The sequence below is a fragment of the Lampris incognitus genome, chromosome 11 (genome assembly GCF_029633865.1).
Source record: "Lampris incognitus isolate fLamInc1 chromosome 11, fLamInc1.hap2, whole genome shotgun sequence".
Classification (NCBI taxonomy): Eukaryota; Metazoa; Chordata; class Actinopteri; order Lampriformes; family Lampridae; genus Lampris; species Lampris incognitus.
The window spans coordinates 38,725,849-38,741,613 of NC_079221.1; the positions used below are offsets into that span (position 1 = coordinate 38,725,849).

At 42.9% G+C, this 15,765-nt stretch overlaps 1 protein-coding gene across 1 annotated transcript in view; it reads right to left on the reverse strand.

The window, feature by feature from the left end:
- LOC130120461 (aryl hydrocarbon receptor-like) overlaps positions 1-15,765 on the reverse strand; it is a 63,967-nt gene that overhangs the window by 22,952 nt on the left and 25,250 nt on the right. The window lies entirely within an intron of this gene.

Here is a 15,765-nt window from a genome sequence, read left to right on the forward strand (position 1 = left end):
AGAAGAATGAAATGCGGGAAGGATTTCATGACAAGCCTGGCAGAAAACTTAAAGGAACAATTTGAAAGCTCCCCTAAATTCTCAAGTGACATCCTTCTCTTCCTGAGACAGCCGTTCTCCATTCTCCATTTTGGCTGACGGCCAGTGGACTGCAGAGGCCAAAAGGCTGGTACCTTCCATAGACAGGCAACTCTTCAGATGGAGGTCTTGGAGATGGAAACATGTGATTTGCTCAAAGCACAACACAAGGATGTTTGGGTGACTTTTGTATCAATGTGCTTCCCCAAATTCGATTCAAAAACATGAGAGCTATTGCAATGATCCTACTCACAATTTTCCCCTCCATGTACATGTGAGTTATCCTTTTCTTCAATGAACTCGATCAAGAACCAGGAAAGAAACAGATTATCCAATGCACATCTTGGCCAGTGCCTCACGCTTGCCACAACAGAATACAGGCCCGACATCAGAAGGATTACCTCATCTCACCATTCACCCTTCTCTCACTTATTGGTGAATGAGCATCCATTCATTTTTGTCCATAATTAAATGGTTGGTTTTGGACTTATTTTGTTTCAAGGGTGTTTTTTTTTCCTCCCTCAACACAGGCTTTGAGAATCCCAGACCTTAATTACTACTGCTAACAACAATAATAACAATAACATATTATTGCTATTATTAATAATCATAATAGCAGCAACAACAACATCTGCACATAAAACAACTTTTGCTGGCACAATGGAACCCCCCCCGCCCCCAGACGTTTTGGCCCTTGGCTTGGCATGCATGACATGATTTGGCCCTTGGGGAAAACTAATTGAGGAACCCAGACGTAGGGTGTTATCGTGCTCACAGCAGTTCACCACTGCAGAATGAATATAGTGGAAACGCTGCATCATACAACACAACACGGCACAACACTGTCCATGTCTAAATATAAGGCTACTCTGATTTTGGAGAGTTTGGCAAATAAGTGAACTGAGCCAGAGATAAACAGAATGATTACTCTGTGAAAATTGTGTTGATGTTTTATTCAATACTTTCATCAGGTCATTACACCCCCCCCCCCCGCTTTTTCAGCCAAAGTGGCCAAGTCAAGCATGCTGGGCTGAACTTTGTAGCGCAAAACATCACTAGCTACTGCTGCCTACTGCCATAACTGGTGATTTCAAGTAAAGGCCAAACTATAAATAGGTCAGGTCTTCTACCAGTCTCTCTGGAGCGGCTGGTAGAGCCAGCCAATGCACCATGCAGGGAGAAGTCCACCAGCTTAACTAAGGACCCCCAATAGATCCCAGCAGATGCCGCACGCAAACCCTCCATCTAGACTCACTCTTTTTGGAAGGTTTATCACAAACTACTGGAATATGATGTGTGCATGCGCATGTGTGTGTGTGTGTGTGTGAGCATATATGGACTCTTACCAAGATGTGGGCTGTGTGAGAGGATGTACATATATAGACTCTAAGGTGTGTTGTCTGCCCTACCCAAGATGAAGAGGTGGGCCTGACATGTTATTGCTTTTACAAAATGATTACCACATTATTTCTATGTAATGAGATTTCTCCATCATACTCTGGGTCATTGTGGCTATAGCAAAAATATGTTTTAGCAACCATTTAGACAACAGTGACTAGATTTGACTTAAAGATGGAATATGATAGCAGAAGGCATAGACAAATATATTGTAGGTGGGATGACCACAAGTGTGGTAAAAAAGTGATCAACTCATTTGCTTGAGCAGTGTTCCAATTCATTATGACAAGTAATTACACTGCCTAGCAAATATTAGCAATTCATTTAGATCTAGCTTATGGCCTGCAATGGAAGACTTCTCTCTTGTACATATTTATCTCAATATTGGCATTAATTGTGCAGTAACTGTAATAATGTCCAACATCATTATTCAGGGCAAACACTCATCAACCACTTCATCGCAAACAAGGCCATAAGACTGAGCTGGAGGAAGTGAGGCTGGAAAACAAAGCACCACTCACTGCTGTTCTTGATTAGCCCAGCACAAGGAAAACTCAGGTTCAGTCGAATTTATTTGTATAGCCCTAAACTAAAACTGTAGTTTTAATTTAGGGCTATATAATTACATACGGCTATATAACTTACAGGTAGATCAAATAAATGACAATGATGACTCCCTCAATCTTTAGGCTACTGTTCAGATGAGGACAAACGCCACTGGTACATGTGTTACACAGCAATGATAACATGTGTGAACATCAGCATAAATCTCTCTGTCATTAAAACCTGATGTTGTGAGGCCATGGAAAGTTTGAGAAATGCGTTTTTCAGTGAACCATTTGCTGAGACCCTAAACAGCTGAATTTGTTTGTTTGACTGTTGATATTTTTTTCGCTCTGGTTTTAACCAAGTCGATTCCCTCAAGTGGATCACTCATTTAGGAATCACTCGAGTTACCATTTTCTATTTGTTTGCTAATGGAGGTTGTGGTTGGTCATTATCTTTGGTGAGCCACTGTTTAAAAGTTTGATTGCTTAACTGATTAAAATCTTCCATCTTGTCTTGTTACAATGTGACTTTCGTTTTTTTCCACTTCGTTACAATTCAACTGTTCTTAATAGGGCTACTTTATAGCGCCAGTTTTATACCACAGCTTTCAACCAATCAGGGGGCTGGGAAGGTCTTACCTGTTTTAAAAAAAGCAACACAAACAGCAAAGTCAAATGGAGTAAGCCTGGCAATAAGTAGTGGCTGTGGATAGGGTTGTGAGGTCTCTTGGTTAATGCTACAGTACGGTGAAAGGACCTGTAAGCTGAGGAAATCCCTCATCACCAGTTTGTTATCTACTTATGGCATACTTAGGAGGATGGAACAGTGTCGCAATGATGAATTTGTCCATTTTTGCACCCATCACCTACGATGAAGTCCTAGAATGTGTTGTGGAGAGACTGCCATTCCCCCAAAAGGTGAAATTCAAATATCAACAAATAAATCTGTCACTGAATTGAATCTGTCAGTAATCAACTGCATGGTATATTGGGAGATTTCAATCATGAATGCAAAAAAAAAACAAAAAAAAAACGTCTCATTAGAATAGGTATGTAGCTACACACTACACCTTTTAAAAGCGTACTCAGCAGCTGTAACCGGTTGTCTTAATGACATTAGACTGTCAAATCCCAGAAGATAATTAAGCTGTACTACCTGCCTTTCCTTTATGAATATGTTCAGCCACTTAAATAAAATAGGCTTTTTACACTGTATGTGAGATGTTCTTCCAGAGCCCATTCTCATCCCTGTCCCATACACTGATGAGCCAAAACATTATGACCACATGTCTAATTTACTGTGTGCCACGAAACAGTGCTGACCCGCCAAGGCATGGACTCTACAAGTACAAGACCCCTGAAGGTGTCCTGTGATATCTGGCACCAAAACATTAGCAGCAGATCCTGTAAGTTGCGAGGTGGAGTCGCAGTGGATCAGACTTGTCAGTCTAGCACATCTCACATATTCTCAATCTGATTGAGATCTGTAGAATTTGGAGGCCAGGGAAATACCATGAACACGTCATCATGTTCCTCAAACCATTCCCAAAAAACGTGTGCAGTCTGGCAGGGCTTATTATCCTGTTGAAAGAGGCCACTGCCATTTAGTCAAGTCAACCGCGTATCCTGCTCTCAGGGTCATGGGGATGCTGGAGCCTATCCCAGCAGTCGTTAGGCGGCAGGTGGGGAGACACCCTGGACAGGCCGCCAGTCCATCACAGGGCCGACACACACACACACACACACACACACACACACACACACACACCAATAACTTAGCCATGGGCTGTTGTGAAAAGTAAGGGTTTTAACTTGCTTTTCAAAGTGATCAGTGTGGGGGGCTCTCTCAGGTCCTCACACAAGGCGTTCCATCTACTTGGGACATAAATACAAAAGGCAGCTTCCCTTGGATTAGTTAGTATGAGGGAAGGTTAAAAGACCACAGCCTTTGGACCTGAGAGTTCTTGCTGGTTTGTATCTAATTAGCATGTCTTTTATACAATGAGGTGCAAGGCCATTTAGAGCTTTGTATACAAGTAATATAATTTTAAAATTGATTCTAGTTTTGTCGGGGAGCCAAGCAGAGATCTAACTACAGGTATAATGTGTTCATACTTTTTAGTTCAGTGAGAACACATGCAGCCACATTCTGAATGAACTGTAGTTGCTGCACAACTGATTTTGGGAGGCCAGTGAATAGACCATTACAGTAGTCTAGTCTACTTGTTCTAAATATATGGATTAATTTCTCAAGAGTTTGATTTTGATAGAAAGCCCCATAGTTTTGAAATGTTTTTAAGATAGTAGAAGGCTGATCTTGTGCAATAATTGATATGGCTCATAAACTTTAGATTGCCATTATGATTACATCCAGATTTTAGCTTCACTTTTGCACTCCAGAGACTGAGATGAGCTGCAATTCTCTGTCTCTGAGTCTGTGCACTAAAAATGAGTATTTTTTTTTTTTGTTCAATTGTAAAAAGTTCTGCCATCCATAGATTAATATCATTAATACACTGAGCTCTAGGTTATTAGGAGATAGGGATATGTACAGTTGTGAATCATCTGCATAATTAAGGTAATTTATTTTGTGTTTCTGTATAACGTGTGAATGGGGCTTGTTATCTTCCCACAGTGCATCCTGGTGTCATCACTTCCCCAGGTAAATGGTGCACACATACACGGCCATCCATACGCCCATTTCACACCGCGGCCATCTTGGATTAAAAAAAACCAAGTGGTGGGAGTTTAGCCACGCCCCCTTCTTACTCAATCGGAAATCAATGCAGCCGGGGCCAGCAGCAAACATGGTTTGGACTACCAACCTCGAGCACCTACCGTCATTTACCACAATATGAAAACCAAGCTGGATCTTTTCTTTTTCGAGTACTTTCTGCCTCTCCTGTGCCAGTGAGGAGAGACGCACACAGAGGGCTGTACTCAAAGAAGCTGTTTAATCACAATAAAATAAAAAATAAGATACATTTCATTTTTATACTGTACATTCGATATTTATACATTAGATTGTCCCATCGACAATATTTTCATTCTTTGTCCTTTAACTTTAACAAAACTGTTGGTTCATTGTAAACTAAAATATGTTCGGTCAACTGTCATTCTGTTGTAGCAAAAAATTGGAACTCACTACCAACTCAAATCATCAATTGTTTACTAAACTAAGACAGTGATTGCTCATCTCAAGGTGTGGGCTAAAAAATGGGACTGTACTGAAATGAAGTTAAATATGTTTCAATCTATCTAAGGTTTGTGTGCACTATTTTCTTGTCAGCTGAATTTAACAAAGGTTTAAAACTGTGGTCCCTGAAAAATTGTTAGGAGAGCACACACAGCCCACAGTTGGTTGACTGTTCCGCTTAGTGAAAGGGGTATGACTCCATCAAAAATGTGGTACTCCTTTATGCGTCTTATTGACCGTTCGACGTGTATTCTCAAGCCAGCAATACTCTGTGTGTCTGTGAGCTCATCACAGCTAAACTGTCCACTTGTGCCTAAAAATGCAGGGATGACAAGTGTTACATCTATTTCATCGAGCAGGTCTTTGATAAGGAAGCCCTTATCGGCCATGACCTCATCACCTGACTCTAAGAGGTCCAGAACACCTGACCTCTTAGTTATCTCCTTATCAGAAATACATCTTGTGTATAGATTACTTACCAGGCTAACTGACCCTGAGGGAGTGATCCCAATTAGGGATTTCAGTGTAGTGTTACTTTTATAATGGGAGTATGTCATGGTGTTCAAAACCTTCGAACTAGCTGTCTCGATGCGGATCTCTGTGCAGTCTAGCATCACTCTTGTGTTTAGGTAGAATTCCCTGAATACTGGTGGCATTAGCTCGTCTACTGCTGCTCTACTAGGCCATATTGGGAGGGTCCCTAACATAAAGAGCAAATAGTTGGCCCATGTCGTACAGCTCCTGCTGACTGTGGCCGGCGACACATTGAATCGTACAGATAAATCCAGAGCAAAAAAGCCCTGCCTCACACAGCACAAGAATAGGAAAAACTGATCAATCAGCGATAAATGCTCTGCATGGAAGCCAGACACAGTAATGTGTTCTAGGTTATGGCTGTTCCTTTGCATTTGAGTCCATTGCACCATGGGCTCTGCAGTCGGCTGTAAAGCTAGGAAGAGTGCTTTGAGGGTGTGGTAATCCTTAAAACCAGTGTAAAACCTGATCAGATTGGGCGCACACTGGAAGCGTTCTAGACCAAAACGCTCACTTTTCAGCTTTTTATTTTCGTCCTCCAGGAAAGCGATGTGTTTCTTTACTGCGTCAAGCTGGTCTTCCACAGAAAGGGGCTTCACGTCGTAGTCATGATCAGGTAGAGTCGCCCAAACCTCACTGGACACATGAGGATATGTCATACATGTGGGAAGCAATATAAATCCACACATTTTCCTGTTATCAAGATGATGTGTCAGAACAGAGCTATCCACTATTGAAAGATTAGTGAATATATATACATATATATACAGATTTATCTCTTTCCCTTCTTTGATAGGAGTTGCAAGATGGTACACAGCAGTAGGACATGTTGCTTCCCCGCAGTGTTTTCAATGAAGTAAGAAGGGGGTGTGGCTAAGTTCCCGCCGCTTGGTTTTTTTAAAATCCAAGATGGCCACGGCGTGAAATGGGCGTATGTGATCTAAAAGAACACGGGACTCATCACACCAGGCAACCTTCTTCCACTGCTCTAAGGTCCAGTTCCGATGTTCGTGTGCTCACTGTAGGCACTTTTGATGGTGAACACGGGTCATCATGGGCACTCTGTTCTGTGGCTATGCAGCTCCATATGCAGCAGGATGCGATCCACTGTTGTGACCCATTCCTCCCGTAACCATCATTAAAATTTTCTGTGATTTGAGCCACAGTAGACTTTGTCGGTTCGGACCACATGGGATGGCTTTCATTGCCCTCGCACATTGGTGAGCCTTGGGCACCCAACACCGTCACTGGTTTGTCCCTCCTTGGACCACTGTCAGTAGGTACTCAACACTGCTGACCGGGTGCACCCCACAAGCCTTGCCCTTTCAGAGTTGCTCTGACTCACTGGTCTGGCCATAACCATTTCGCCCTTGTCAAAGTGTAGCACCCACCTGGATGATGCACCCACCTGGATGATGCAAATCAAATCATGGATGCGAACCAACTTCCTCAAACCAAACTGTGATAAATCTAACATGATCATTAGTCCAAAATGCCTTACTAAAACCACTCACAATTCACAGCCTTATCAATAACTCCACTCCGTTTCCCTTCCTCACACCTTGTAATCATTTTCAAAAGCAACCTCTCCTTTGAACATGTCAATCAAATCACCAGAACTGCCCCTTTCCACCTAAAAACATAGCTGATCTCTATCCATCACGCTCTGTCCCTGCTACTAAAATCTTGATCCATGCCTTCATCACATGAGCTGCAATGAAGTTGGTTAACGAAATTTCTGTTGCACTTGATAAGAAACAACATTGTGCGTCACTTTTTATTGATTTGTCAAAAGCGTTTGACACTGTTGACCACAGTATTTTAAAATGTAGACTCCGTCTTTCAGGATTTTCAGAGCAAGCAGTCGCTTGGTTCTCAAATTACCTTAGTAACAGAATTCAGTGCGCTAAACATGAGGGTCTGTGTTCTGATGTTGTTACTGTCCACAAGAGTGTGCCGCAGGGCTCTGTATTAGGTCCCCTTTTATTCATTATTTACATCAATGATTTGGGTCTACATGTGTCAGATTCTAATTTTTATGTGGATGATAGTTATTTATTGCTGTGGATCTACTCTTGTTCAGGCCATTGAATCCCTGCAGAAAGCCTTTGTAGCTGCCCAGCACTCGTTATTTCAGCTGAAACGTGTTCTAAACGCTGATAAGACTAAGCTTATGCTGTTTTCCAATTCTAGGAGGATATCACAAATTATCCCTTCAGTAACCACTTTAGAGGGAAATGAAATAGAGGTGGTCAATGTGTACAAATACCTGGGTGTCCTGATTGATAACTCCCTCACTTTCAAGCCACATGTGGAGAATCTTGTGAAAAAGCTGAGGCTGAAATTGGGTTTTTATTTTCGAAACAAGTTGTCTTTTTTTTATGTAAAAAAGCGACTTGTTGCTGCCACCTTTTTACCTGTGTTGGATTATGGAGATCTTTTGTATATGAATGCTTCTGCTCAAAGTCTCCACGCATTAGACACTGCCTACCATTCTTTTTTGAGATTTATCACCAATTGCAAATCATTGACACATCACTGTGAGTTGTATGCTCGGGTGGGATGGCCTGCTCTGGCCACCCGAAGGCTCAGTCATTGGTATACTTTTATATATAAGGCAATCCTCGGTCTACTGCCTTCCTACATCTGTGACTTAATTGCACTGAGAAGTGCTGGCCCTTACTCCTTTCGTTGTCTTGACTATGTGTTGCTTTCTGTTCCATATACCCGCACTGAATTGGGTAAAAAGGCTTTTGTTGATTCTGCACCTTTAACCTGGAATATGTTGCAGAATGACTGGAAACTTAGTTAATTCACTGAGCCGTTTTAAATCCAAATTGAGAGTACTTGAAGCTGATTTCACAACATGTACTTGTTTTTTATAATCTGCTTGTAATTTACCTTTTTTCTAATTTTTTTTGTCTTTTGTTTATGTTTTCAAATGTGTGATTTTGTAACTGTGCTGCCTATCTTGGCCAGGTCTCCATTGAAAAAGAGGTTTGTAATCTCAACGGGATCCTCCTGGTTAAATAAAGGTTAAATAAAATAAATAAATAAAATCACATTCAGAATTGACTACTGCAACAGCATTCTCTACGGCTCACCATCCAAAGTCCTAAACAAACTTCAGTACATCCAGAAATCTGCTGCCCGCCTGCTCACCCACTCCTGTGACCACATCACCCCTGTCCTCCAGAACCTCTACTGGCTCCCTGTCTCACAACAGAGTCAATTCAAAGTCCCTCTCCTCACTCACAAATCCCTCCATAACCAGGCCCCCTCTTACCTCACTGACCTGCTCCATCACCATACTCCTCCCTACATTCCTTGCTCCTCTGATGTCAACCTCCTGTCTCCACCACAGAGGACCATACACTGGACCTGAGGCGACAAAGCCTTCTCTGTTGCTGCCCCCTCCCTCTGGAACTCTCCACAAACACATTAGACTGTACCGATCTGTCCATAATCAAATCACTGATTAAAATTCACGTCTTTAGCATTGCTTTTAATGTGTGATTAATGTTATGTGTTTTATGCTTTTGAAATTTTACACACAGCGCATGACACATTGGACCCCTTACAGTTTGCCTACAGGGCAATAAGGGAAGATGCTACAGCTACTCTGTTAAATCTTGTACTGAGACACCTGGAGGGAAATAATAACCATGCACATTTGGCTCTTTATTGACTTTTCTTTGGCTTTTAATTGTATTCAGCCACATGTTCTTGCACACAGGCTCTTATCTACTTTTTTTCTTTTTTTTTTAACATGGATTCTAGCACAGTATGTTGGCTCACTAACTTTTAGACCAACAAATCTCAGAGGGTCCAGGTTAATGGAACCCTGTCCAGTAAGCTCTCATCTTCAACTGGATCCCCTCAGGGTTGTGTGCTTTCATCGCTTTTATTCGTTTTATATACCAATGAGTGCCAGAGCAATCGTGAATCAAGATTCATCCTTAAGTATGCTGATGACTCTGTAATTGTGAGACTTCTGCAGGCTGTGGAGCAAGATCATGGCCCAGTAATGGATTAATTTGTTAACTGGTGAGAATAGTCTTTCTCCCAAATAAATGTTGCTAAGAACAACAAAATGTTTATTGATTTTCGGAAGAGGCCCCTCCCACCTACATCACGTATGATTAAAGGTGAGCCAGTGGCAGCAGTGCAGCAATATAGGTATTTGGGCACTGTCCTAGACAAGAAGCTTAATTTTGATGCAAATACATATGCTATATGTAAAAGGGCAAATCAATCGTTGCTCTTTTTAAGGACGTTACAAAGTTTTAATGTGGACATGACACTGAATGCTTTATTCTTCTTTTACCGAGTCTGTCCTTTTTTATGATTTTCTGGTTTGGCTGTCTCAGCTCTCATCTCATCATCAGCCGCTTCTCTGGGGTTGGGTCGCTGTGGCAGCGAGCTAAGTAGGGCACTCCAGACGTCCTTCTCCCTAGCAACACCCTCCAGCTCCTCCTGGGGGATCCTAAGAGGTTCCCAAGCCAGATTGTACATGTAGTCCCTCCAGCGAGTTCTGGGTCTACCTCGGGGTCTCCTCCCAGTTGGACGTGCCTGAAAAACCTCCAAAGGAAGGCGCCCAGGAGGCATCCTAATCAGATGCCCGAACCACCTCAACTGGCTCCTTTTGACATGAAGGAGCAGCGGCTCTACTTCGAGCTCCCTCCAGATGTCCAAGCTCCGCACCCTATCGCTAAGGCTGAGCCCAGACACCGTATGGAGGCCAGGGAATAGGTTGGCTCCTTTTGACATGAAGGAGCAGCGGCTCTACTTCGAGCTCCCTCCAGATGTCCAAGCTCCGCACCCTATCGCTAAGGCTGAGCCCAGACACCGTACGGCAGAAACCTATTTCAGCCGCTTGTATCCGCGATCTCACCCTTTCGGTCACTACCCAAAGCTCATGACCATAGTTGAGTGTTGGAATGAAGATTGACTGGTAAATTGAGAGCTTTGCCTTCCGGTTCAGCTCCCACTTCATCACAATGGTCCGGTACAACGTCCGCATTACTGGTGGTGCTGCACCAATCCGCCTGTCAATCTCCCGCTCCATCCTACCTTCACTCGTGAACAAGACTCCGAGATACTTGAATTCCTTCACTTGAGGCAACAACTCATTCCCAACCCGGAGGGACCAATCCACCATTTTCCCGTAGAGAACCATGGCCTCAGACTTGGAGGTGCTGACTCTCATCCCGGCCATTTCACACTCTACTGCAAATGGCCCCAGTGTGTGCTGGAGGTCATGTTCTGATGAAGCCAACAAAACCACATCATCTGTGAAGAGCAGAGATGCAATTCTGAGGTTCCCAAAATGGACACACTGCTCACCTTGGCTGTGCTTTGAGATCCTGTCCATGAATATCACAAACAGAATCGGAGACAAGGGACAACCTTGGCGGAGTCCGACACCAACCGAAAACGTGTTCGACTTTGTGCCGAGAATGCAGACACAGTTCTCACTTTGTTTATACAAGGAGCGGATGGCCTGTGATGGCCTGGTGGCCTGTCCAGGTGTCTCCCCGCCTGCCGTCCAGTGACTACTGGGATAGGCTCCAGCATCCCCGTGGCCCTGAGAGCAGGATAAGCGGATTGGATAATGGATGGATGGAGGACCGGATGGCTTGTAGCAACTGCCCCGGTACCCCATACTCCCAAAGTACCCCCCACAGAGTGCCCTGGGGTACAGGGTTGTAAGCCCTGTCTAAGTCCACAAAACACACGTAAACTGGCTGGTCAAACTCCCATGCCTCCTTCAGCACTTCTGCAAGGGTAAAGAGTTGGTTTGTTGTTCCACGGCCAGGACAGAATCTGCATTGTTCCTCCTGGATCCGAGGTTTGACAATTGGTCGGAGCCTCCTTTCCATCACCCTAGAGTAGACTTTCCCAGGGAGGCTGAGCTGTGTGATGCCCCGATAATTGGAGCACACCCTCTGGTTTGGCAGTCTTATTCTTAAAAATAGGAACAAACTGGAAAAAATTGTCAAGCTTTGCCGTAAGATTACTGGTGCTACCCTTAATGACTTTCAGCACCTATATGAAGTGAGGGTCATCTCAAAGGCACAGACTGTTGTTTTGGACCCTCAACATCTTTTACATTTTGAGTTCCAGATGGACAGAGGTTTAGTCTACACAAGGGTAGCACTAATAGATACAGATTGTCCTTTTTTCCATCTGCAATTGGTTTTTTAAACAAACTATAACCCTGGATCTCATTGCGTCTCTTTCTTTTTCCCATGATTCATAGTGACAGTGTGGGAGATATGGATCTTGTGCTGTGTTTGTGTATGATGTATTGATTTTGGACTACTGTCTGTACAGCAAGTTGCCCCTCGGGGACATTAAAGTTTTACTCTACTCCAGGGGTCAGGAACCTTTTTGACTGGGAGAGCCATAAAAGCCAAATATTTCTAAATATATTTCATTGAGAGCCATATAGTATTTTTAACATATAATAAATTAAATATTTCTTACTTTTAATGCGACTTCTGGTGCTGCATGGTTTTGCTGATGGCCTTGTAGTCTGGTTCATACGTGGTGAGGTTGAGCTTCATGCAGGCGTTGAGGCTTCCATCAGTTAAACGTGAGCGTAGGTTGGTATTAATGTTCCTCATATGCAAGAATGACTGCTCACATGCATATATAGAGCCAAACATGGTCAATACGGCAATACTCACACGCTGCATTGTGTGGTATGTCACAGGAAGCTCGTTCCAAGTTTTAAGAATCAGCTGGTCTTCAGGTTGAAGACTTTTCATTTCTGTCCACTTGTGTTCCCTCGCCAGCTCTGCTCGCTGTCGCGCAAGACTTTCCAACTCTCCATTAAGTGACTTGAACTTACTCATCCACATGTCTGATGCCTTCAGGTCAGCAACTTCCAGCTCAAAGTCTCCGATAGAGACCCCGGGGATGCATGTCAGGTCGATTTTGTCCACTGCACACTCACGTGGATGAGTGATGAACTTGAAAAGACCAGTGCGCGCACAAAATTCTCCAAAACGTGCTTTGAATGACTGCAGGAGATTGGACGTAAAGCCAGCTAGCTGCTGGAGATCCAGATGTTGAGTGGAGTCACTTGCTAAGCATGCATCTCTAAATTGTTGCAGTCTTTCAAAGTGCAGAAGACGACCTGTTTCAATGTCCCTGAGAAAGACTTCCAGCTTGCGTTCAAATGCAAACACTGCTTGTTGAAGGGATGAGATTGTATTTCCAATACCTTGCATTTTCACATCGAGCTGGTTCAGATGGCCAGTTATGTCCACGAGATAGTGAAACTGCAGGAGCCAGTCAGTGTTGTCTAGCTCAGGATGCTTGACGCCTTTCATTTCAAGAAAAGTCCGGATTTCACTCAGGCAAGCTGCAAAACGGCTGAGCACCTTCCCCCTTGACAACCAACGCACGTTGCTGTGTAAAAGCAGACCGGGATAATGATTCCCAACTTCTTCTAACAGAGCTTTAAACTGGCGATCATTTAAAGCTCGGGCAACAATAAAGTTGACCACTCGAATGACCAGAGACATCACCTCGCCAAGCTCCTGGCCACACGTCTGAGCGCAAAGCGCCTCCTGGTGCAGGATGCAATGAAAACTTAGGATGGCTCTCTTTTCATGTTCACGGAGAAGCGCTACAAATCCTTTGTTCTTCCCCAACATACAGGGTGCACCGTCAGTACAGACAGAAATAAGTTTATCCATCGGTAGTTTTTTTTTTCTTTAGCAAACTCCATGAAAGACGTGAATAAATCCTCTCCTCTTGTTGTCCCTTTCATTGGCAAAACAGCCAAGCTTTCCTCACGCAGTGTGATACTGCACTGAGATAGATGGCTAACGTCTGTTGACTCATCTAACGCGAGAGACAAGTATGTCCCGGCGTTTATGTCCTTAATTTGGGTTTCCTCGTGCACAGTTCTTGCTGACAGGGGCATGTCTTTTATTCGTTTGATTATCTTGTCTTTATTCTGGAAGTCATCAAACAGTTCATTGGCCACATCAAGCATGAATGTTTTGGCATACTCGCCATCTGTGAATGACTTTCCATTCCTTACTATTGCCAAAGCCCCCGCAAAGCTAGCGGAATTCCCGTCCCCTTGCTTGGTCCACACACGTGGTTGCTGCTGACTCGTCTGCACTCTCCGCTGTAGCTCCTCGCATGCCCTTTTCCTGCCGCCCCCCCCCCCCCCCCGCTGGATATTTCCATGCAAATGAAGCATGGTGCGTATCGAAGTGCCACTTTATATTTGACCGTTTCATCGATGCAGTGTTATCATTGCATATTAGACATACCGCAGATCCTGCTCTCTCCACAAATGCAAATTCCTCTGTCCCTGCAGCCTGGAACGCACGGTAATCATCGTCTTTTTGTCTTTTCGCCATCTTTTCCCTTACAAGGGTTGAAGCGGATAAACTAGTTGGCTATCTGATCAAATTGATTTCTTCACCTTTACAATGACCCGGACATGCTCGCGAGCCATTGGTTCCCGACCCGACCCACGGGTGACCCGTGACCCGTGAAATTTATCTTCAAAACTAATTTCTGTTTACTTTAAAATGACACAGTATTATTAAGAAATATCACAAGTATTTTAAAATCAGTTCCAAACTGATTTTTTTTTAATTTTTTCAATTCAAAATTGTCTGGGAGCCATATGCCGTCACCGGAAGAGCCATATATGGCTCGCGAGCCATAGGTTCCCGACCGCTGCTCTACTCTATCTCAACCAAACTCCACACTGTTCTGGTCCTTCGATAACTTTGCCGATTTTTATACTTCTACTCTACCTCATTGCTTAAAAAAAAAAAAATTACTACTTTGCACATTTGTCTAATGTATATAGTATGTCACCCGTTGTTTATATTTTATTATATTTATAGTGTATTCTAGTATATTCTTTATATTGTGTATTCTATAGATTTTCTATTGATATACATAGATGTATATTTTAGATGTACAGATGCGTATTTTATTATATTTTTAGAGTATGCTGTATTTTTTTTCTTATGTTCTGTACTGAGCTATTTTATTTTGTTATTTATTGTGTTTATTTTTCTATTGATATATACTTTTATCTTCTAGTATGGATATGAATATTTACTGTTCCCATGCAATGCCTGGATAACCTGCTGCTTTAACACAAGAATTTCCCATTTGGAATCAAAGTACATCCATCCATCTATCGAACCCTAAGTTTAACTACTACATAACCAGAGGTGCACATAACTGGTGTGTGAGTGCGCATGGATGGTAAAAAAAATGACGTGCAGCAGATAATACGAAAAGAGGCGCTTTTGTGTACCACCATTTTTGGGACACAATTACTTACTGAAACAACAGGATGACAAACGTGTCGACTTTAATAACCAGTTGTTAATCATGCAACTTTTAGCCTTTGTTCTTGATTAAGTGGATGCTTTTCTTTTTTTTTTCCAAGTTAGCAGGGTTAACTGTTAAACCTTGAGCTCCAGCAAATATTTAGCTTACATTACAAGTAGCTTAATGTTAGTTTTTCTCTGGTTTTAGGATTTTCGTCCATTCATCAAAATGTCCAAGAAGAGAGCTCTACATTAAGTAATTACTTTGGTGTTACACCACCTCCAAAGAAATGCCCGACTGAACCTGTACATAAAAAAACGTGTATTCGCCAAAAAGTGGCTGCAGGAAGTAGCCTGGCTCCAAACAGATGACGGCTGCAGAGATGTGGTGCAAAATATGCCGCAAAAATCCAAATCTCACGTATAAAAGCAACGCCTTTTATATAGAGACAAAAAATGTCAGCATCCAGCATGAGAAGAGTAAAGAGCACATGAACATAGTGCAAACTATTGATAACAGGTGCAGCCAGGATCAGAAATCCACTCGCCCTCTTGACACGTGGCAGGACAAACTGAATGAAGAACAGCGTCAAGCACTGTAGAATATTTTTCTGTGGCCTTTCACAAAGCGAAACATGCATGCCCGATGTTTTCATATGAGGATATTGCGCTTTTCAAGAGGCTTGGA